Consider the following 23109-nt stretch of genomic DNA (forward strand, 5'->3'; position numbering starts at 1 on the left):
TGCGGTGGGTTTAACTGTGTGTAATGAACTGCTATATATATTTGTTATAATGTTTTTATATAGGTGCATTTTTATGATTATTTTAATGATTGAATAAAATTGTTCATTCTTTCATTCACAAAAAAACAAAATATACATGCTGTACAAGTAACTCATTAAATTCAAAGATACTAGCATACAGCACCAGTACCAGATAGAATGACAGACAGAAAGGGTTTTTAGACAAAAAAGTAGGGTCATACTTTATTCATTGGGGTGCAAAAACTTCATCACCCTGATTATGACCAGAGGGGGATTTTTGATTTTAGTTTAGGTTCTATCTGTCTAATGACTGTTTCCTGTCTCCTCCACAAATTGTTTTTTCTACCAAATCAGTACCTCAGAAGATAAGTGATGTGTGGGTCACTATAGTGCTCTTCTTAATAAAGTATCAACATTGGATAGCCTGTGTTATTTCAGGTTCTGGGCGGTATGTATTCAAGAATCCGATTCTGAAGTTAGCATGTTGTGCTTTCTATATAATTCATATTGCATGGACATTTCAGTACTTACACTACAAATGTGCTCTTGCATATGGTGTGTTTTCTGATTGTGTATTTTATACTAATAACATCATATTGAAGTGTTTTCATGCCCTATTTACAAGGAATGTGCTTGTGTTTCCAGAAGCCTATTTTTCTCCAGCCACACTGGTGTACTTGTCACTTGAAAGTGCCTCTTATCAAGAATCATAGCTATTAAGGTACTTTTCCAAATATCATCAGGGGAATCACCTATTGTGTCTGTTAGAGCAAGGTAATTTTTCAATAAATGCCAATGTCTTTGAAGAATACCTCTAATTTGATCTCCTTGTTTTAAGTATTTATGAATCTTATTTCAGTTTTATCAGCTTTCTTTTTGTCGTGTATTTCAACAGTTCTACTTTTACACTGAGCATTCATACATGTGTTTTGTATACAACCACCATAGGGTAACCTCATGATGGAAATATTTTTGTTATCTTCAGCAGATGTTTATATATTTCCTTGTCGGTGAAGCAATTTCTTTTTATTTTTAATATCCCTCCATATGGAATGCCCTCATTCAGCTTTCTGTCATGATGGCTGGAAGCTTGCAATAAATGATTGCTTGTTGTGGTTTTCCTTTGAACAGTTGTCACATTTTCCTAATTGTCCATAGACCCACATATGGAGGAAATCAATACTTTCTGAACTGATTGAATGTGTAAGATGAATATTGTGCGGATTGTTATTTGAACTGGAAAGGTATTCCTCAAGGCTCTCTTTCATTCCATTCCAGATCACAAAGAGATTGTCAATGAAAAAAAACAAATTACAAAGTTTTCCAAATATTTTTCATGTTTACTAGAACAAGCAAATTACTTTTTACACCTTCCCATAGTTGGGGTGGCATATCTTGGGCAAATAATTTGCCTGTTGTAATTCTGTAGGTTTGGTGGAAAATGTCATAGCCAAATAAGAAATTGTTGTTATTGAGTGTAATCTCAATAATTTCCAGCAACATTTTCCATTTATTGATGTTCTCTGTTTCAGAATATATTTATAGAACTAACATGCTTATAGGCCCAACTCATTGTTTATGCATGAATACAAAGAGGTTACATCCATTTGTTATGATATGAAAGCTTTCACTTCATTGAATATTTTCTAAATGGAAAATAAATTCATTGTATCTGGTAAATAATAGTTCGATTGTTTAATTTTTTTGTGCCAGAGATATGTCTATAAATGTTGATGTTCTTTCAAATAATTACCCAATGCTGGAAACTATCAGTCTGCCAGGAGGATTCTTTGCATTTTTATGCACTTTGGGCAAACAGTATTTAGTAGGCTTCACATGATTTCCCAGCATTACAAAACAGACTTCATCTTCACTAAGAATGCCTCTTTCTTTCCAGCTCATACATTTTTCTTCATAGTTCTCTCTTATCTGTGCCATTGGACTTTATATACTTCCTCCATGTATTGTTCTTCAGAGAGGATAACAATGTTCCCAACTTTATCCAATGCCTTTATAATTGAACTGCCATTGCTTTTCAGTTGGTCCAATGCCCTTCCTTTCAGCCTCAGAGGTTCTCTGGTTTTTCATTTTTTACTTTTTTCTTCTCCTCCAGATCTTTCATTACACATTTAGAAAACAAATACACTTTGTTCCCAGGTGGAAAGACAGGACAATATTTTGATTGTTCTCTCAGTTTGCTTAGTCCTGCTCTTGACTGGTCTATATTAAATTCTGAAGTAATGTCCATTCATTTCTTTCCATGTCTTCTCCATCTTTGTCATTTTTCAAACCGGGCAGGGTAATTTAGAATGAAACAATACCAATTGTAAGTTATGGACTGCCTTGAACTGCAGTAACCATGATGCACCAAGGAAGCCTGGAACCTGTGACCAGTGTGTGACCCCCATCCCTTATCAATGTATATACAAGCTCTATATACCCTGGGGGTATAGTGACTTCTGTCTTGAGCCATGAGTCTGCACCTGAAAGCTGTTAGACACTCATTCATATACACATAGACACTAAGCAGTAGCTCATATTCCCTCCAAAAGGACTCGTTGCCCTTCTGAACAGTTTAGAAGAAAGACACACAGGTGTCAAAGGCTAACAACACTTGGTGCACTTTAACACTCAAGTAACAACAAGAAAATAAAAAGATATGGACTGGCCTGAACTTCAATTACCATGTTGTACTGGGAAGGAGTGGGACCAGCATGTGACTTCCTCCCTTAGCAAAGTACATACAAGCTCCATCCCCTTGGGGAAGCTGGTGATTAGTTTTTGGAGTGAGCTGTATGGCACCCACCCACAGACACTCAGTAGCAGGTCATATTCTCCCACAAGGAATATTTGCCCTTCTGAAAAGTTCACAAGAAAGAAACGCTGGTGTCAAGGAGTAACAGCACTGTCTGCACTTTAACTCTCAAGGGACCACAAGAAAAATTCTAAGTTATGTACTGCTTTGAACTGTATTTACCAGTATCCACTGGTTGTGGAGTGGGACAGACTTGTGGCCAGTGTGTAACTCCTTAGCAGGGCAATTAGTAACTCCATACCTTGTATAGTTAGTTTACATTATATATCTAGATTTACATTCTATATACATTCTTTGCATTCAATATTTTGCTTCAGAAAATGTTCATACCTTTAATTTGTGTATAAATTTGTGAATATCATGTTTGGTTTCAACCGTTAAAATGTAGCTCCTGGTGGAAATTCAGGCCCATATTTATACATTTTGACGCAAAACTGCGCTAACGCAGTTTTGCGTCAAAAAAATTAGCGCCGGCTAACGCCATTCTGAAGCACCATGCGGGCGCCGTATTTAATCAATGACGTTAGCCGGCGTTAGCCGCCGGCGCTGCCTGGTGTGCGTGGAAAAAAACGACGTACACCAGGCAGCGCCGGCGTAGGGGAAAATGGAGTTTGGGCGTCAAAAAATGGGGTAAGTCAGGCTGAGGCAAATTTTTCGCCTCAACCCGATTTGCGTCATTTTTTTTCACTCCCAACCCCCATTGAAATGACTCCTGTCTTAGCAAAGACAGGAGTCATGCCCCCTTGCCCAATGGCCATGCCCAGGGGACTATGTCCCCTGGGCATGGCCATTGGGCATAGTGGCATGTAGGGGGGCACAAATCAGGCCCCCCTATGCCACCCAAAAAAATAAAATAAAATACCTACCTGAACTTACCTTAATTTCCTGGGATGGGTCCTTCCATCCTTGGGTGTTCTCCTGGGGTGGGCAAGGGTGGCAGGGGGTGTCCCTGGGGGCATGGGAGGGCACCTCTGGGCTCCTTCCGAGCCCACAGGTCCCTTAACGCCTGCCCTGAGCAGGCGTTAAAAAATGACGCTAACGAGGGTAGACGTCATTTTTTTTGACCCGCCCACTCCCGGGCGTGAATTTTGCCCGGGAGTATAAATACGACGCACATGCCTCGGAGTCAATTTTTCAGACGTGAACGCCTACCTTGCATCTCATTAACGCAAAGTAGGTGTCCACGCAAAAAAATGACGCAAACTCCATGGACTTTGGCGCTAGACGCGTCTAACGCCAAAGTATAAATATGGAGTTAGTTTTGGGTCAGAATTGCGTAAAAAAAAACGACGCAATTCCGGCGCAAACGGAGTATAAATATGCCCCTCAATCTTTTCTTCCCAATGTTTTCCTCGTTTTCAGGGTAGTTCCTTCCTGATAGGCTAATTATGGACATTTTGAATGTCTCTTCTTTTGGTTTATTTGCTTTCCATATCATGTTTATGTGTGCGTTTCGCTCTGCTTTTGTTTTCCTCACCTTGTTTTCCTTTATGGGATTTTTGTTTGGCCTTGCCCTGCTTCCTTTCTGGCAGTGACGGCTCCTCCGTATGGGCGGAGGAGCATCACCTCCCTTCCCCAGTAGCGGCAGCTGCAAAACCTTTTAAAGGAAACAATAATAAACAATGTTTATTATAGTTTTCTTTAAAAGGGGCGGGCCACAGGGTGATGTGCACTGACGGTGAGTGCTCAGCACTCCCCCTCAGAGCGCATGTGCTGTAGGCTGGAGAGATCCTGCACAGCCTCCCAGTCAGCCTGGGCGCTCCTAGACAATCCTGACACTGCTTTGGGCAGTGCCAGGATTGGCCGCCAGGCAGGCTCGAAAGCCTGTGCCTGCAGCAGCAACGAGGGACATAGGAGCGCGGCATGGTACTGCACCGAAGAGGTAAGTGTTTTTTGGTTTTTGTTTAAATGTAATTACATTTTTCTGCCGCTCCCCTGTGCCCCCTGAGCGCCTCCTCCCCGCCCCGCCCCTTTCGCGGCTCGCGAGCTGCTACTGCTTTCTGGGTGATGTGTATGAGGCAGATTCCATCTAAAAAAAGTCAATATACAATCTTTTGTACCTTTTCCGATTGATGTTCTCTCTTCATCCGAAGCAGGTCCAGAGCATTCTGTACTTCCACTAGTTTCATCTATGCTATCTAGGACCTCCCTTTTCCTTATGACTCATATCTTTCAGCAAATGTGTACAATTGTCCATTTAAATAGTCATTTTTGTCACAGAAAAATCTCCTTTGTTTTCTCAATGTAACTGTTTCTTCGTGCTTTTTTCAAGCATTCTACCACTTTAAACAACATCTCCTTTACATCAACTTGTTTGTCCGAATCTTTTGTTTCTTTTTCTAGTTCCACAATTTCCTTTTTCAGTTCTCCCTGTTCAATTTTGTCATATTTTATTTATCTTACAATTTTCTGTTTAGAGCATGCGAAATAGTCTCCTCCCCTTTCTTGAAGCATTTCAACTCTTGTGTAACGAGGACTTGGCATTTAAAAAAGATTCTCAGCCTTCTTGGGATTCGATTCACCCCAAGGTATTTCCCCAATGAAGTGATCTCCCACCGCCTATTATTCTTCTTCATTTTTAATATTACAAGATGTTGGACTTTTTGTTGCCACTTCTTCATTTTTGATTTTGTAAGTAAGTCCCACTTGCTCATTTCATTGTTTTATATATTTTTCTCATTAAACAATTCGGTTGCAGCCTGCAGCCACTACCCGTTTTTGGAATTTATACAGCTGCTTAAATTTAATTTCACCTTGCTCACTCCTCTGTTGCACAATTTTCAAATTATTATATTAAAAAGTACAAATGTGTTGGTATGTGTTGATAGGGCTATTCAAGTCCAAAGTGCAACTGTGGCTTATGAAGTAACTCACACAGTGTTTATATTGTTTGTTTTGATCAGATCAGCTATGGAAGACTTGACACAAATGTGACAAATGTTGGAGGCATGATTGATTCCGGGTTGAAAACTCAAGTCATACCCATTACGAATGGCCTAGTCATTAGTGAATAGCTCAGTCAACAGCTTACTCCACTAGCTCTGTATATATTTGGCATCTTGACCATCTATTGATTTTTTTGTTTAAAAGAGGGAATGGAGTTGTAAACTTACTCATTAGATTGGACAATTTGGTCAATATGAACTACAGTTCCCATTTTGTATGTAGAAAGAAATGAAAAACTGTATACAAATACATATATGTATAATGAACTATGTTTCCCCATATGGCTAGTATAGATAGAAAGGAACAAACATCTGCATGAAAACAATATTTGATGAATTGAAAATGTGACCAAGACCTTGATTAAAATGCATTGTTGATTTTTTTGCTGCACAACTTTGATTAAAATATTGCACCAATCACATCCCAGAGTGCCACCTATATATCCCAAGCTATTTGTCTGCTGTACAGCTGGTTGTACCCTCCCGTTCTCATAATTTCTCCACCTAACTCTTGTTGGTCCAATCTCTATGTTGTTTTATGTCGCAATTCCTTATTTTTGGTATCCACAGGACTAAAATTACCTTCTCACCTGGCTCTACACCCTCGACTTCTAAATTCCATGTCACTAATCTTGTGCACCATTTGAATTGCCATGTACAGGAATTGGGGAACACAATAAATAGACCAAATTTACTAGATGACTTCTTCCATATGGTTATGTGCAGATGTCTTGACCTTTGGAACACCAAAATGGTATCCCGTATCAATGCTTGCTGCTACTGTTTGGCTGTGCTCTGTCCTGCGTGGGTCATTTAAAAGTCACTTAAAATAAAATCAATTCATATAAGCCTATACTTATACAAATAGCTGATGTAAAAATATGTGCCTCAAATATCTTCAAAATTTCTACAGGCACAAGCATATAGTCTCTTCATCTTGGTCCTGAATGATGTACATTTCACATAAATATCCCTGGTTCCCTACAAGGAGAGGCTGGTCATAGATGCATTGATGAATACTACCATTTCTGACAGTCTTGAATGCCTTCAGGAAGTGAGATTTATTTGAGTACCTATATCTCCACAGGTTGGTAGTTTCAGATGGATTGTTTGGGCCTAAAATATTCCTGGCTGCAGGTTGCACTTTTTGCTTGATTTAGGGTGTATCAGATCCAGTCTCAACCATGACTTTACTACAGCCAGGTAGATAATTCCAAATGATACAATGCCCCCATCTTGAAGTAGGTTTGGTATGGGACTCAGTCCAAGTCCAGAACGTTTGCCTAATACAAATGATCTAAAGTCAGTGTTTGGGAATGGCATGCTATTTAACTTGTATGGAAACTCTTCTTTCCTTAGGTTCTTTGGGCACAGTGATTTTGCTCTCCATAGTTTTATTTCAACAATCATTTCTCCAGTATAATATTGTAAATACTAATGGAGTCCAGAATGTCAGGTGAGCAACAGGTTCTTATATGCTCTCCACAAACATAATGAAGTAGTGACGTCAATGGGTTTATGTCAGCTGGTTTTAACAGAGACATTGACCTATTATCTTTAATATTAGACTACAGGCAAAGATGGAAATGATGTCTGATGTTATTCCAAGACATGTCACTGTGGGAGTACACAACTCAGAGTTTACTGCAGACTTCTGTATTTAGTCCATAAAATATAAAATGCCACCTACAGTCTAATATTCAGATAGAATCTTACAGGTCATACCTAGTAGCAAAACCCACCACTGGGAACTGCAGAAATGCTAAATGCAGTTAATAAAATACATCTCAATTGCACCACCAATCATATTTCCCATCTTTGAATGTGCAATCTTTTTTGGAATTACAATGTTACTTCATTTGCATGAATTCACAGGTCCTTTGAACAATGGCATCGTGGTGACACATTAGAGGTAGATTAGACACTTTACTCCTGACTTAAACTGAGATGCAAACTATTCTCTCAACATCCTTACAGATTGTTCTATTTGGAATACATTGTTCTCACGGCTCGGTCTTTGTTTCTTTTGAAGGTCTGATAAGACTGTCATCAAAATTAGGAAATCTTCTGTCCAGATTCTTTTCAAAGGTCTCTTTGGATCCTGAAAGTATCCCATCAAAGCTTTTTTGAGAAAGGGTTCTCAGATTCAACCTACACCGCTCCAATCTTTAGATTGTATGTTGCCTGCATTCACTTAAAGAAGGGTAGAGTGACTTCCAGTGCAGTTGTACCGTATATAGGGCCATTTCCTGTCATCTTTTTCTTTCAGGAGTTTATCCCTCCTGGTGTCATGTAAGATCATGAAGCTGGAGCAAAAAGCAGTGACTTTTCAAATCCGGTGCCTTACCTTTTACTCATAAACCAAAGTATTGGTTTACAGGCTCTAAAAGTCATTTTTAAATAGGTCGCACATGTGCTTGGCTTTTCAAGGTTACGCCATAGTTTCGGAAAATGCTCTGTTCAGCTAAGGCGCCGAGGAAGAAATGTCAACCTGCCCTGAAGAAGGAGGTTCTTGGACTAGAAGTATCCTCAGAATCATTACCATTAATCATTTTCACTTATCAAAATGCTAACATGTAATGTGTTCAGGTCATATTCACAGTACAGTTTTAATCATTTTAATAAAGTCATGTTATTTCTACCAGCTTTACAAAAGATAAGCAAGTAACCCTTACATGTATGTGTCTCTAAAACTTGATTTTCTCGTTTTTTAATATGAGCAGAAGGAGATGTTATCCTCAGATGCTTCAAACATATACTAAGCATAGCTACAGCAAGTTTAGCTGTTTTGACGTAAAGATGGTTAAAATTAAAAAACTATCCTGACCCCCTTACTCCGTGTCCAGTTTACAAATCCAGCATGGTGACATCTGCATCATGCAACACTCTATAAACATATTAAATACATCAGGCTCTCAGAACTGTGCAGAAGGATGTTCTATGTCGATATGGAAATCCCTAGTGGGTAACCTATGCTGGCCGAATCACAACCGCAGGCCAATGTATGCTCACAGCACCTAGAAGCGGACTAGGGCCCATATATATGCTTTTTTGTGTGGCATTTCCGTCATTTTGTGACGCAAAAGTGGCGCAAACTTACAAAATATAATTGACGCAAATACGGCGCTAAAAAAGTATAAATCAGGCCCTAAGTGTCAAATGCTGTGCGGTAAAAACACCCACTAACAAAGCATATCATAGAGGTAGTTTGCGGCCAGGTTAGGGAATGGGATCAGCTCATTCAGAAATCTTTTTAATGTACAATATTTGTATTAAAGACAAAATGCAACAATTGTGTAATTCATAGGTCAAAGCACTTTTGCCTTCAACACCAACGTATTTTTTACTATTCATATTAAATGTATTATGTGTTTAATTAATTTGAGAAGTGGGCGTTTAGTATTTATAGTGCAGGTCTGATGTCAAACTGTAATACATTACATTTCTGTTTATATTTTGATGTATTCTTTAGTATCCTTCCGACACTCTTGGACGATTTCTCGACACCAGTATGAAATTTATCATACACACCCCACTGATTTACAGTTGGTTGGTATTCAGTTTCAGTCTCTGTGTAATTTTGTAATTCATTCTTTTAACAAATAGATTACCAGTATAAAAATGAAAAAAGTCATTAAATTGCTAGCAACAGCACTTTCTGGAGGCACTGTACTTACTCTGCTTCCGGCGGGAACCCATTTCTTACTAACTGCTATCTTACCTATAACTCAGAGTTAAAACTTCGACATCTCGTATCTGCAAGGCAGACGAGAATTGATGATGAAAGTAGGACGTACAAATAGAAATATAATTTGATAGAAATTGGAGCAATGAACTGTGAGAAAGAGCTCAATTTGTGCCATCAAAGCCTGGATGAAAAATAATGAAGTCATAAAGCTAGTAGTCGATGAAAAACAGAGGAAACTGGCCGCGAGGCTCCACCAGCAGGGCCCTGCGCAGTATGTGGGATGTGGCTGACTGAAGCTGCCCACACTCTTCCATTTCAAATCATCTTCAAAACGAAGAAAACAGAGGGGCCTAATCCTCAATTTTTCGCGGTCTGGGCGCTACCTCAATAACCAAAAAAATCTGACTGCGCAAAATGCAATGTGAAAACGAACTGAATTGCCCACGGCAGGGGGGCCGTATAGAGAATGTACACTTGGGGTGTGAAAATGTACAGATGGGGCAGACCTGGGTGTGCGTAAAAGTGGCCAACCAAAAACATCACCCTTTGACAGAGAATTGAGCGGTGGTCGCCCCTCACCCTTTCCCTCCGCTCGCTAGTGGGTGCCTTGCACTAGATTTACAGAAATATGTCCCCTGCCTTAATTGTGTTAGTCCATTCACTATTATTGGTCCGTGCACTGTTGCACATCTGTTTGCTTCTAGACGCTATCTAGGCACTGCTTAATTTGTAAATAAAAAACGTGCCAGCACCCAAAGCCATCCTCTTAAACGTGTGGCTGCTGCAATTAAATGTGCGAACACTGAATACTGAGGGAGCCGTAATCCTGAAGCCATTTCGGGCCTAACCACTCCTGCCCCTTCAGCTCCCTTTTGCAGCTTTCTGCTTTCTCTCACTGTGGCGCTTTTGTGTCTTTTGCTCGCAGTAAATGATTGAGACAGAAAAATAAGTACTGGCCTCAAAAATAAGTGCCCGTGCTCCGCACCGGAAAGAACAAGCACAAATTAGGCACTGAATTTAGGGCTACATACGATTTTGCTGATATTTCCTTGCAGAAGTTCGCGTTTAGACTCCAAGAAACACGAGGGTGCTCGCCTGAGCAGGCCATGTCTCCCGCGGGGTTCCCTGGAGCCCAGCGCGCGCCACAGTAGCAGGGAAGCGCCTCCTATTGATTATGTCCACGTGTCCAGTCTGTGCAGTAAGTAGCGCTGCCCGTCTTCTCCCAGGTCCTGCCTGCGAAACCAGAGCCGGGAAAGGAAACGGCCAGTAGGACATCAGTGAGCAGTACTTATTTTTTTGGCGGGGATTGAGGATGACGGGCCCCAATGACGCGGCTTCCGTTGCTGCGGCAGGTGCAGTGGCCCAGGGGCCCACAGAACCCTCATTATTGCTGAATATCACAGGTTAAACAACAGCCACGGAGGCATTTTCTCCCTTCAACTTCTAGGACCCCATGGCACATTGGATACACCTGTAGTGGGCACCCGCATTCATGTTTACGGGACATGGTCAGTGTTTCGACATCAGGCTTGGACCTAGTGCAAGACAGAGAAAGGCAGGAACGAGAGAAACAAGTAGGAGGAGAACGATAGGAAAAGAGGGAGAAAGCAAGGAAGAAAATTATCCTTCAAAGTTGAGATGCCAAAGAGCAATTGGAGGAAGAAAGGCTTGAGATAGACCATTAATACCCCATGATGATTATTATTATTATTCAAATTAAGCTCGCAAACAGTGCAGAATCCGGTGCCCCTGGTAGCGCTGTTGATCTTGGCGCAAGATACCTGTATTCGCCATAATGATGTGCCGACTCAGGTCGCCAGGGTTGTATGTCAGCTAAAAATATGTTTCATGGCTAAGCATACAGCGAGTCTCGCTCAAATTGAACAGAAAGACACCGTAATTTACAGTGTGCTACTTAACGCCACCATGGCACCGCGCAGTAAAAAGTTGTCTAGCAACAGCAAGTGGAAAATACGCTCACAAACCCAGTTCAGAAATCAAGCAATTAATTACCTCCTTGGCATGTCACATATAAGGGTAAGAGAGATATCAAAAAACGTGTCTCGTTCTTGCCTTGGCAACATCCAAACTAAAGATAGCATGCTCGTAACCTGCTTTCTTTATTCGGAGACGTGTCGCTGAGCGTGCAGGCCTGGTGACAATGTTGATCTTCCACGGTCTCCATGTTGCACTGGCATCGTGCCTGGGTGCCATCAAAGAAGGGGTGTATAGCCCGTCATTTCAAAGACATGCCTGAAAATGCTCACCTAAAGATCACAGGGAGCCCAGAGACAGCTGGAGCATCGAGTCAGGCCTCTGATTCGGCTGCCAGTGCACTGCCTAATGCTGAGGGAATGCAGTCGCTGGACCAGAGGCACTGCTGGCCCGGTGGCACAGAAATTCAGTGAAAACAGGCGAGAAGCATTCACTGCAGCTACAGCAATTAAGTAAACATTTAATGTGAATGCATGCTAGCTTTTTCTGACACATGAACCATTAAATGCGCTGGGCAGGCCCATGCGACTGCTCCAAGCTCCTTTGGTTACTGTAACTGAATTTGTCCTGTAGTTTTTTCCTCACTACAAGGAACTGGCATGCATTATCGGGCCTGTAGCATGAAACACCGTGGGCAAGTGCCTGGTTGGGGGAGTGTTGTACTTGCTATGTGGGAGCATTTGGTGTAGTGCGTGAGTCACCTGAGAGTCGGTCTTATAGGGTCAAATTTAGGAGAATTTGGCGCAGGGCAGAGCAGCAAGTAATTTTTCTGTGCTGCCCGGCGTCAAAAGGAAAGGGCAGGAATGCACCGTATCTAAGCGATACAGTGCATTCCTGTCACTTACGACTGCACTAGCTCCTTTTTAGCTGCCTAGCGGCAACGCAGGCCCCCTTGCAAGAATGCAGCACACAGAGAGAAAAAATGAGGAGAAATGAACATATTTCTCCTCGTTGTGCCTCCCCTGAGGAGGAGTAAGGTTTTAACACATCCCCAGGTTTTCAGGCTCTTGTAAGTCAGGGGATGTGTCAAAATCCATGGGTGCTGTATGGGAAAACACACCTCAATGCCCATTTTACACCTCCCTGGTGCACAGTAAGGCAACGCAGGTTTGCGCTGCTGCTGAGTTACTAAAAATGGTTCAACAGTGGCGCAAGCCTCTCAGGAAGATGCGCCATCTTGTCTTGGATCAAAGTGTGCAGCAGTGTTATGGAGAATGTATAAGTGAGAGATAGGCTCAGCTCATATTGCATTACAAGTCTGCTTAAAGTTACTCTGCAGGTCCCATGATGTTGAGTTTATGATGCTTACTAAAAACTTTTAATAACCCCATGTGTTCAATATTGCTATTGAGCCATCACTCTGTACATCTTGGGTCTGGCAGTAGGTTTCCTATTCATAGTATTTAAACCTGAGATTTTAAAGTAAACCTAGGGATCTGGATTCAAGATCGATTTTACCTATGTTCAGCACATCTATAAATTTAAACCGTAATGGAAGTTATTCACATACAAAATCTGTTGTTGATGCATATCTCCTGGAATGGCACTGGACAGAATTGTTTTTGAAAAACCTGTAAATGCTTTTGATCTTGAAAATTATGAGGATACGGTTTTGAATTAATCATTCAGAAAAGCTTTTTCAAAGTTGCCATACAACAGGGAAAAATACATATAAGTTCATCTACCTGCATTCATCAGTTCACTTTGGGTTCTGGTACCCTACAAAGAGTCAGTCTGTGATGACATAGAACTCCCCAGCAATGTTTTACTGCCTGATGTCTTAAAGTCACATGCAGTTCATTCTCCTTCTGAAAGTCTGTGCAGAAAAGGTTTATATAAATGCAGCTATCACTAAGGTTTAGTTTGTATGTTTGAGCACAGTTCCGATGTTGCGGCCCTGCTAATTTTGTAGTATTGAATGACCAAATAACCGTTTCCATGCCAGGAATCTAATGTATCCTCCCCATTGAAGATTAGAGCCCAGACGTCTGTTCATAAAAAAAGCTTTCTAAACCTACACCTCCATTCCAGAAGACTTCTCACAGATGCACGTCTTCTATTGTGACAGATGATCTGCAAACAATGCATATTGGAATACACTTTGAAAGACTGACGTTGCGCATATTATTCATGAATGACTGTACTAAGTTAAGGGCTGGTAGCTCCTGCCTAGCATTAGATTGGGCTCCATGATGGGAATGTGCCACTGACCATTGAAGCATTGGCAAAAACGAATTTTGACAGGAAATCTCAACATTGGAAGTCATATTCCATCTTCTTGGTCTGATGGGTGAGGCAATCCTCATTGACATGATGGCATTTCTACGCTAACGAGTGCCTTTCCTATCATGGAGGAAAACATGCAGGAACCTCATGAGTTATGCAACCTCCAGTTATAGAGCATGCACCTCTCAAGATCAAAATATCTTTTTGCTAAACATATCCTGGGTAAAGTATGTGGGGGGTCAATAGTCAACCTTTACAAGACCCACCTGTGTGTTGGGTTGTCCCTTGAACCCTATTCATTGTACGAATGGGCCACAGAGACCTCCCTGGTGTTGGAGGATCCAGACAGCTCTTCTCTATTAGCAAATTGCAGCAATTGTGTCCCGTACTGCTGCAGTGTCCAGGGTAGGTGCTTCATTAAGACAAAAGGAGGTAGCTACTTGACAGAACAAACAGTAGTAGTTGCATACGATTGCCCCAGATTTGATGATGTTCGTGCTTTCTACTAATGAAGGGGCTGATTGTACAGCTCATGGCCATATGAGCCCCAAGGGATGAGGGCCCTAGGCACATAATTTACACAGGAAAAACAATAAAGGAAAGCCACACAAGATTCAAAGTGAAAACCATTACATTTTATGAACAGTTTTATGAATCATTACAAAATCCAAAAAGATTAGTTAGTCATTCAATTCAGGATTAATATCATAAATCAAGGGTAAAATATTTCAATTACAAAGTCAAATTGAAAACTGTCAGAGTGTGCTCAGTTTTAAAAGGCAAAGAAAGTCTCAAAATACTGTAAGTGTGTGGCAATAAGAAGACTGACATGGAGTCTGCCTCTTTATATAAAGCCCTTGCTTACATTTCAAGAACAGCACATTATGTAGGTTTTAGAGAGAAAAAAATCATGCCCTTTGCATGGTATGAAATGGCACCACGGGCTGCAATAACAAAGATACATTTACAAAACCAATCATCATTTTAGAAGTTGCCTCACATAAAACAGGCTTACTCTAGAAGCTCCCCGCCACCAAATCAAAAGTCAAGTAGGACTTTTGATTTACATACATGTGAAGTGACATTTCATTACTAATTAATAGGTGCTTGAAAATATGAATGAAGTATAGTTCAACTAGCAAGCAACATCAACCATGAGCATATAATAATTATGTAAGCTCTTCTGGCAGGCACGCAGAATTCTGCTGATGCCTGTAAATTGTTACAGCACAAAACAAACAAAACTGTAGAAAAAGCACAATTTTGCCTTTTGCATGAAGGAAGGATAAAATCTGAATGAATGAAAACATGCATGCGTTGCAACTTTTAAAAGCTACTTTTCTTTAAACTGCTAGTGCAACCAGGCCAGGGCTCAGTAAATTGATTATTAGATCACTTACATTAACTTAAGAACATCAACAGTAACGCTGATCTTTTTTTAATAAATCTGCATTCACACTTCAATTTCCAAATCTTGTAAAGCAGGGAAAATGTGAGGTGTGAGATTGTAAATGTGTCTGCCTGCTAAAAAGATGATTGACTCATACAGGAATATTCTTCAGTTAGGTTTATTCACAAGTGTAAGTAGGCAGGTCAGTTAAAGAAGTATACATATTTAATATGTTTGTCATCACCTATTTTGTGGAAACAGAAAGTTTCTTAACTTGACACGAGGACTCCATTTTGTATGCTATTTGATTTCTCTATGTATGGACTACGTGCAGAGCTGCAGCTTGCGTGCAACGGCAGTTGCTCTGTTTGACCTTGGGACCTACTTTACTCAGAATTTGTTTGCTCATGCTTAGCAGATGGTTTATGCTGCAGCTCCCCCTATTCTGAGATATTTTAACTTAAAGATGTTATCCGTATCTTGTTAGCTCAAAGTGCTTCAGTGGAGATATTGCCTATATCCTGTCAGTTTTCGAATGTTTTCTGATAAGACCTTCTCTGTATCCTGTAAGTTGAAACCATTTCTGTTATGAAGCAATCTGCATCCTGTTAATCTTGCTTAAACCAGTTTGAGGATGGGTCCTGCCCATATATGGAAATAACTAAGCACACACGCAGTGGGAGGGAGGTGAAAATTAGGGTATAAAGGTGACCAGGGAGAAGGGTTGGGAATGTTACTGCTTTGCATGAGAAGACACATGTGCTGCTGTGCTTGTAACCCACTGCAGCGAATAAATTGATGCAATTGAAGACCAACGCTGACTCTTCGTATTCTGTTAAGTAAATCTTGGTGCTCTCTCCTACTGGAAGACACCTTGGGGAAATGTAGCCCCAACAAAATGGAGGCACTGCTGCTGAGATCCTCATGGCAAGAAATTCGACAGACTAAAAGCCTGTGACAGACAAAGGAGACCGGAGACATCGGATCGTGGGGGCCCCTGCCATAAGACAAGTTTCTTGCAGCTGCCATCCAACGTCCCCAACATCCGTCCATCAGTAAAGAATTTCTTCCACTGAGAACCAGTAGGAGGGTAGACGAAATTGCGTCTCAAGAATACGAAGACCCGGCCCCTGACTTGACTGCATTTAATTGGTGAGACTGTTCTATGTCACTTTGTACCTTTTGGGGTGTTTTGACTTCTTGAAAACTTAGCTCAGAGATATTGTTGACCTAGGCATTTGGTTTGGTAAAGGACCTTCTCACATCCATAATCCGCTTTTAGGATAAGGATGAGTAAGCTCAAGAAATGCATTTCTAAGTGTTGTTGTTGTTTCGGGACCTTCAGTCTGGATGAGTCAATACCTGTGCCAGATGAGGGAAGCCCGGCTTGGTTTGTGTTAAAGAAATATGGTGCGGGCCCGACCCTCTGGGGCCCATTATGGCACAAATACACAAGGAAAGGAGGGGAAAGGCAATGGCCATTAAATGGCTCTTGGGATGATGAAAAACGTTATTACCTTGAACAAATGTTGAATAAGCAGAAAGTACGGGGAGCTATGTGGAATAGTTATCGTACCTGGGAAAAAGAAGCAAGAAAGGTTAGAATGAAAGAAATGAAAGAACGAATAAGAGAGCAAAACAAGTCCCCAGGCCAAAAGCTAACTGACTAAGCTCATCAGCAGAGACCACAGAATATTGAGGAGGGGGATACGGAGTTCAGCATGACAACAAGTAAGATGTATCCTTCAGTGCCCCAGAAGTTAAAAGAAGAACATTCAACACCCCCTGACTCGTTGTTGCAACATCTCCTTGACAACCCCCCTCCACCTTACGCTCCTAATATAATTCAGGCACCACCCCAAACCCAAATCTAAACACAATTCCCAATGCACAAGAGGAACATGGCAGCCAAAATGTGGCCATGACGGTTCCCTCCCAGCCACCTCTAACATATAGCGTTACTTCAGCCCCTTCCACAACCACTACCACTAGTACCCCCCTCTTCCTCCACTGCCACCAGTTCCACCCATAGTGTCCCGTCTGGGACCAGGGGACGAGCATCATCGTGGGGGAGTACTTCGCGCTCAGTTCTATGTCATGAGGAAAATGACTCCGAAATAGAGTTTCTCGCGCTCAGACTTAGTAAAGAGAATTTGAACACAGGGAGGACTTCTAGGTCCATCACACACAAATTGCAACTCACTAGTGTTGCAAAGGACTGGATGGATGAGAATAAAAAGGCACATGTAGTAAAAATACTACATCAGTTCAAAGATTACAATAATGTCCAACAGGGTATTATACTTCAACATATGCATAAAATACTGCAAGGTAGAGGTGAGGAGGCAAAGACTGACTTTCCTGCAGACATATAGGAAGATGAATACAGTCTGTTTGGGACTCATATTGGATTAGTAGATAGGTGTAAAGCCGTGGGACGATGTCTCACACATGCTCAGGCTGTAAAGGCCCTAAGTCGCCAACTCCCCATGCGCGAACTTCACCCTAGAGCTGATGCTTTAGCTGAAGGAGGTTTCATTCGTCAGTATGTACATCCCCCCTGGCAACGATCAGATCTCGTCAGTATTAGTAAAAGTCTTTCTGACTATAGAAAAAACCCTACTTTGTTTTATGAGGAATTAGAAGCCTCCAGCAGCATGGCCATTATGACATATAAAGATGTACAGATGTTCTTTGGTACATTACTCCTGCTCACTATTTGGCAGCAAATAAAGAAAGTGAATGATGCTACTATATTTGGGGCTACTTGGGCAGACTTAGAAGAGGATGATGCCATGCAAGAGCCAGGTGCCCTCCCCAGTGCACGTTTGCACACACTACCCGCGCTCATTATAAAACACCTTCAGACTATAGTGCCTCGCACACATGTAGATTGGGACAAATTGTCCGCCTGCAAACAAAAGGCAGATGAGGAAGTGTCAGATTTTTTCACCAGATTTAAGGAAATATTCCACTCCTTTAGTAGGCAGGACTTTAATACACAGACAGGACAACAAATGTTTGCTGATAAATTCATGTCTAATTTACAGAAGGATGTCTGTGTGAGTATGTGGCCAACAAAGAATCCCTCTGAACTGTTAGTTATGCCACCTACTATGAAAATATGTCTAAAGCTAGAAAAGAACATACAGATAAAAAATTGAAGGGCTTAAAAACAGAGGCGCTTATGGTGCAGGCATTTCCCCAGCATTATCAAGGTGATAACATGGAACAAAGAGGACGAGAATGTGGAAGAGTGGCCGGGGCGCAACAGGGACAGAGACCAATTGGGCCAAATGCTTGTACCTATTGTAGAAAGGAGGGACATTGGAAAGACACTTGTCCAGATTTACAGGGCACCACACAACAAGGTCAGAGAGGAAATGGACGGGGATACCAGACAGTTAAGGGGGGGAGTTACTAGACATGATTTCAAAGCACACGCTGAATCCCAACAGCCACGCCCAAACTACTTTGACAATTCCTACACCATGGATGATTATATTGACAATATTTCATAGGGTTGCACAGGTGAGGGTAATGGGAGAGTAGCCATACCTGTTGATCAGCGAGGACTCTATGTACCTGTGAATGTAGAAAATAGAGATCATCCATTTCTGTTAGACACTGGTGCTACACGTACTTCAGCCATGTGCAACTCTCTCCCTGGGGCGCCCCTTTCTGGCTGTACAAACATTTTGCGTGGGTTCGCAGGAACACCAGTACACAGCCCCATCTCCAAGCCACTTGACATCACTGTAGGACCTTTTTCTGTCCCCCACTCCTTAGTTCTAACTGAGGGGTGCCACGAGAATTTGCCGGGTTTAAATCTCCTTAGAGAATTGCATGCCCACATATATTGTTCCCCAGATGGTGTACATGTTACCATAGCCAATCCCAAAATAACACACAACTATTCAGTCTAATCGCTCCTAGATGCACATCCACAGCTACGTACCATAAACGCTTCCCTATCGGCCACGGACAAAAATGACGTTGGTACTGTAAAAGTGGACCCCATTAAACTACGGGTAAGGGATGGTGCTCCTCTACCTCGTATTCCCCAATATAAGCTAGCCCCAGAAGTAGAAGAAAGGCTGTTCCAAGTCATTCAACACATGCTACGCCAGGGAATAATGAAGGAAAGTTTTGGTAGCCCCTGCAATAGTCCTCTACTCCCCGTGGTGAAGAAGACGGCACCTGATGCCCATCTGAGTACAGATTAGTTATTTATCTATGTGCCATTAATAAAATTGTAGTACCCCAGTTCCCTGTTGTCCCTGATGTCACAACATTATTCAACATGATTCCGCCCACAGCCAAATACTTCTCAGTCATCGATCTGAAGGACGCCTTCTTCAGCATTCCTATTGATGATGAAAGCCAATACTTGTTCTCGTTCACCCTAAGACACAAATGTTACAAGTTTTGCAGGGCTCCTCAAGGGTATACTGATAGTCCATCCATTTTCTCACAGATTTTGAAAAATCAGTTAGATTCCCTTCAGCTCCCTGAGGACAGAGTGCTATTGCAGCATATTGATGATATACTAGTGGCAGGTGACACTCTTGACGAATGCAAAGACTGTACACTACATGTTTTGACCCACTTGTCCACATTGGGTCACAAAGTATCCCTCACCAAATTACAATTCTGTCAACAGGAGGTCTCCTACTTAGGGCACCTCCTGTCGAAGGGGGGTAAACGTTCACAGAAAGAGGTGGGAGCCTTTATAGGAATTACCTCATATTGCAGACAATGGATACCAAATTTCTCATTGATAGCCAAACCATTAGTAACTCTCACCCTCAGGGATGTACATGTACCCTCACAATGGACGCAGGCATGCGAGCAGGCTTTTGAACAATTGAAAAGGGCTTTATGCAATGCACCAGTATTGCCCACCCCAGACTATCAGAAACAATTTATTCTTTTTGTACATGAAAATAAAGGATGCAATTTAGCCCTTCTAACATAGTTACATGGAGAAAAGAACAGACCATGTGCGTACTTCTCATCCATGTTGGATCCGGTGGCTCGAGCATTGCCTCGATGCTTAAGGGCTGAAGCAGCTGCTGTGGCTGCTGTCAACCAGAGTGAAGCGTATGTATTGGGCCACGATTGACATTCATGGTACCACATGCAGTAGATGTTTTATTAAACAAAACACAGACTCAACATCTGACCAATGCTAGATTGACTGGTTATGAGTTGGTGCTATTTGCACCCCATATCACCATCAGAAGATGTAATCTTGGTGCTCTCTCCTACTGCAAGCCACTCTGTTGCCCCTCCCAGACAAAGACCTCTCTGACGAACACATTCATGACTGTATAATCACCACTGAGGAAGAGACAAAAGAGAGAGTTGACCTTACCGATCAACCACTGTAAGATTGGGAGAGGAACTGTTTGTGGATGGGTCTTGTTTCAAATTGCCCAGTGGAATGGTTACTGCTGCATATACCATCACTACATTCGAGACCGTAGTAGAGATGAACAAAATATCTCAAAACTCTGCACAAGCAGCAGAATTGATAGCTCTAACAAGAGCCTGCGAACTGAGCCAGGGGTTAAGAGTGAATGTCTACACAGATAGCCAATATGCTTTCGGGGTGGTGCACTCCTTTGGAAAATTGTGGAAAGAAAAAGGGCTCATGACTTCACATGGGACAAAGATACAACATGGGGATTTGATTGTGCGATTACTGAATGCCCTGATGTTACCCAGTAAGACTGCCATGATAAAATGTTCAGCCCACAAAGAAATAGAGAATGATGTGGGAAGAGGCAATGCCTATGCTGATCAAATCGCGAAAGAGACAGCTCAGAGTGAACAGACACCCATGTATGTGGCCAGGACAGCTAGATGGATGCCAGAGGTAGGCATGATGGATCAGACAATAAACAGTGTAAAAGATATCCAGGATGCAGTCACACTGGAGGAACTTGAGTGGTGACATAGTACTGCCACCTTGGACAGAGAAGGATGTTGGGTGGATAAAACAAGGAAGAAAAGGTGGATGTTACCAGACGCTTATGTAAATGCTATTGCTGCTTCAGCTCATGTACCAGCTCACATCAGTGCACAGGGTATAGTGGGCACTCTAGACCAGGTCTGGTGTAACAAGAATATTACTAAATGTGCACAGTCACATGTACAAAGATGCATAATATGCCAGACATACAATATAGGAAAGGGCACCCTTGTCCCGAAGGGAAATTTTGCACCCCCAGACCTTCTATTTGAAGTCCTACAAATGGATTTCATGGAAATGGAACGAGTGAATAAGAAAATGTACATGCTGGTAGTGGTGTGCACTTTCAGCAGATGGTTGGAGGCCTATCCACTGTCTAATTGCTCCGCTGCCAGTGAGGCCATGGTACGGATAAAGAGTATTTTCCTAGGTATGGCCTGCCTCGAACAATTTGGAGTGACAATGGCAGCCATTTCACCGGACAAGTGATGGATTTGGTTGGTAGGGGTTTGCAAATACAACAGAAATTTCATTGTACCTGTCATCCACAAGCAGCAGACCTAGTGGGTCGCTACAGTGGTGTCCTAAAGAGCAAATTGGCAAATATATGCGCTGAGACAAAGTTAAAGTGGCCAGACCCACTCCCCATAGCACTGTTGTCCATTCGAAATATGCCACACTCTAGAACTAAGGTGTCACCCTATGAAGTGATAATGGGACGACCAACCAATTTGTGGGGGGTGCCTACGAAAAAGATGTTCTCTGACATTGATTATCCATTATTCATGGATTATTGTGTGCAACTCACTGAACAATTGTGTGCTATTCACAAACAGGTCAAGGAGACACTACCCAGGAGGCTCGAGGGGGTCGGCCATTCCTTGCGGCCAGGGGACTGGATATTCGTGAAAAACTTCCAGAAAAAATCCAGCCTTGAGCCCAAGTAGAAGGTTCCTTTCCAGATCCTCCTAGTGACCCAAACTGCTGTGAAGTGTGACGGTAAAAAAAACTGGAATCACGCCTCACATGTGAAAACGTGCCCTTTGCCCTATGATCAATGGGTGCTTAACAACGTGCAGGACTCTGAGACGGAATACATTCCTGTAGACGGATCTCGGAGACCGCGTCTTACTTACCACGGATCCGCCATTGCTCGGCGGGTTCCCCGGAGACGACGTTGCGTTCCCCTGGCAACGCGGGGACGCCACGCTGTAATAGTTACAACGACTTCCGGGTTCCAGCGGCAAGAGAGAAAAAGGACAACGATCCAGGAAGGAGGAGGAACGCGACGGAAGAACAGAACGAGAAGGAGAGGACGCCGACAGGACGGACGGAGCTGCTGGCAACCCCATCAAGGAAACAGGTGTTTGACCGCAGAAGGAGTACGGAAACGCGCGAAACGGCGAAAGGAGAGACGCCGGAGACACGCGAATGCCGCCACGACCCCGGAGGGTCGTGGCTTAACAAGGTACGATCCCTCCTGGGGACAGGAGGATTACGGGGAATCACGGGCACTGGGAAGGGCACTAGGGAGGCAGGAGGAAGGTCGGGGAGGGAGAGTGAGACACAAGGAAAGGGGAAGGAAGGGAACCAGGCACTGTGTGTACACCAGGAACCCTAAACCCCCACCACTGACCACCCCCTCACGGACTTACCCTGCTTGCTGCCTTTTTCCCTCACGAGCCCAATAAACCACCCAATCCTACAAAAGGACTTACCTATTCCTTTCTTTTCCCTTCATGCCCGGAGTTCGAGGGAGACGCCCACATCCTTCACAACCGGAACAGACCAGAGGGAGAGGAAACCTAAGAAAGAAAGAGAGAAATTGAGAGGAGCAGAAGACCCAAGGCTTACCAAGAATTTAAATTAGTGAATAAGAGAAATATCCTGTGAATAAAACAGAGAATAAAACTTTAAAAATAAAAACGCAGATACCCCTTCTCTGACTCTACTTGATCCGCTCGTACCAGCCTACCACAATTCCCTACCAGATACCTTCTGGAGACGGGGAAGTGGTTCTGAACGGGAACATAAGAACTCATGAGGAACACT

At 42.5% G+C, this 23109-nt stretch overlaps 1 long non-coding RNA gene across 1 annotated transcript in view; it reads right to left on the reverse strand.

The window, feature by feature from the left end:
- Positions 1-23109, reverse strand: part of LOC138283257 (uncharacterized) — a 71647-nt gene that overhangs the window by 19591 nt on the left and 28947 nt on the right. The window contains exon 2 of the long non-coding RNA XR_011201155.1: positions 22776-22862. This is a non-coding gene — a long non-coding RNA (uncharacterized lncRNA). The remainder of the gene's footprint in view (positions 1-22775; positions 22863-23109) is intronic.

Source organism: Pleurodeles waltl, chromosome 3_1, assembly GCF_031143425.1.
Source record: "Pleurodeles waltl isolate 20211129_DDA chromosome 3_1, aPleWal1.hap1.20221129, whole genome shotgun sequence".
Classification (NCBI taxonomy): Eukaryota; Metazoa; Chordata; class Amphibia; order Caudata; family Salamandridae; genus Pleurodeles; species Pleurodeles waltl.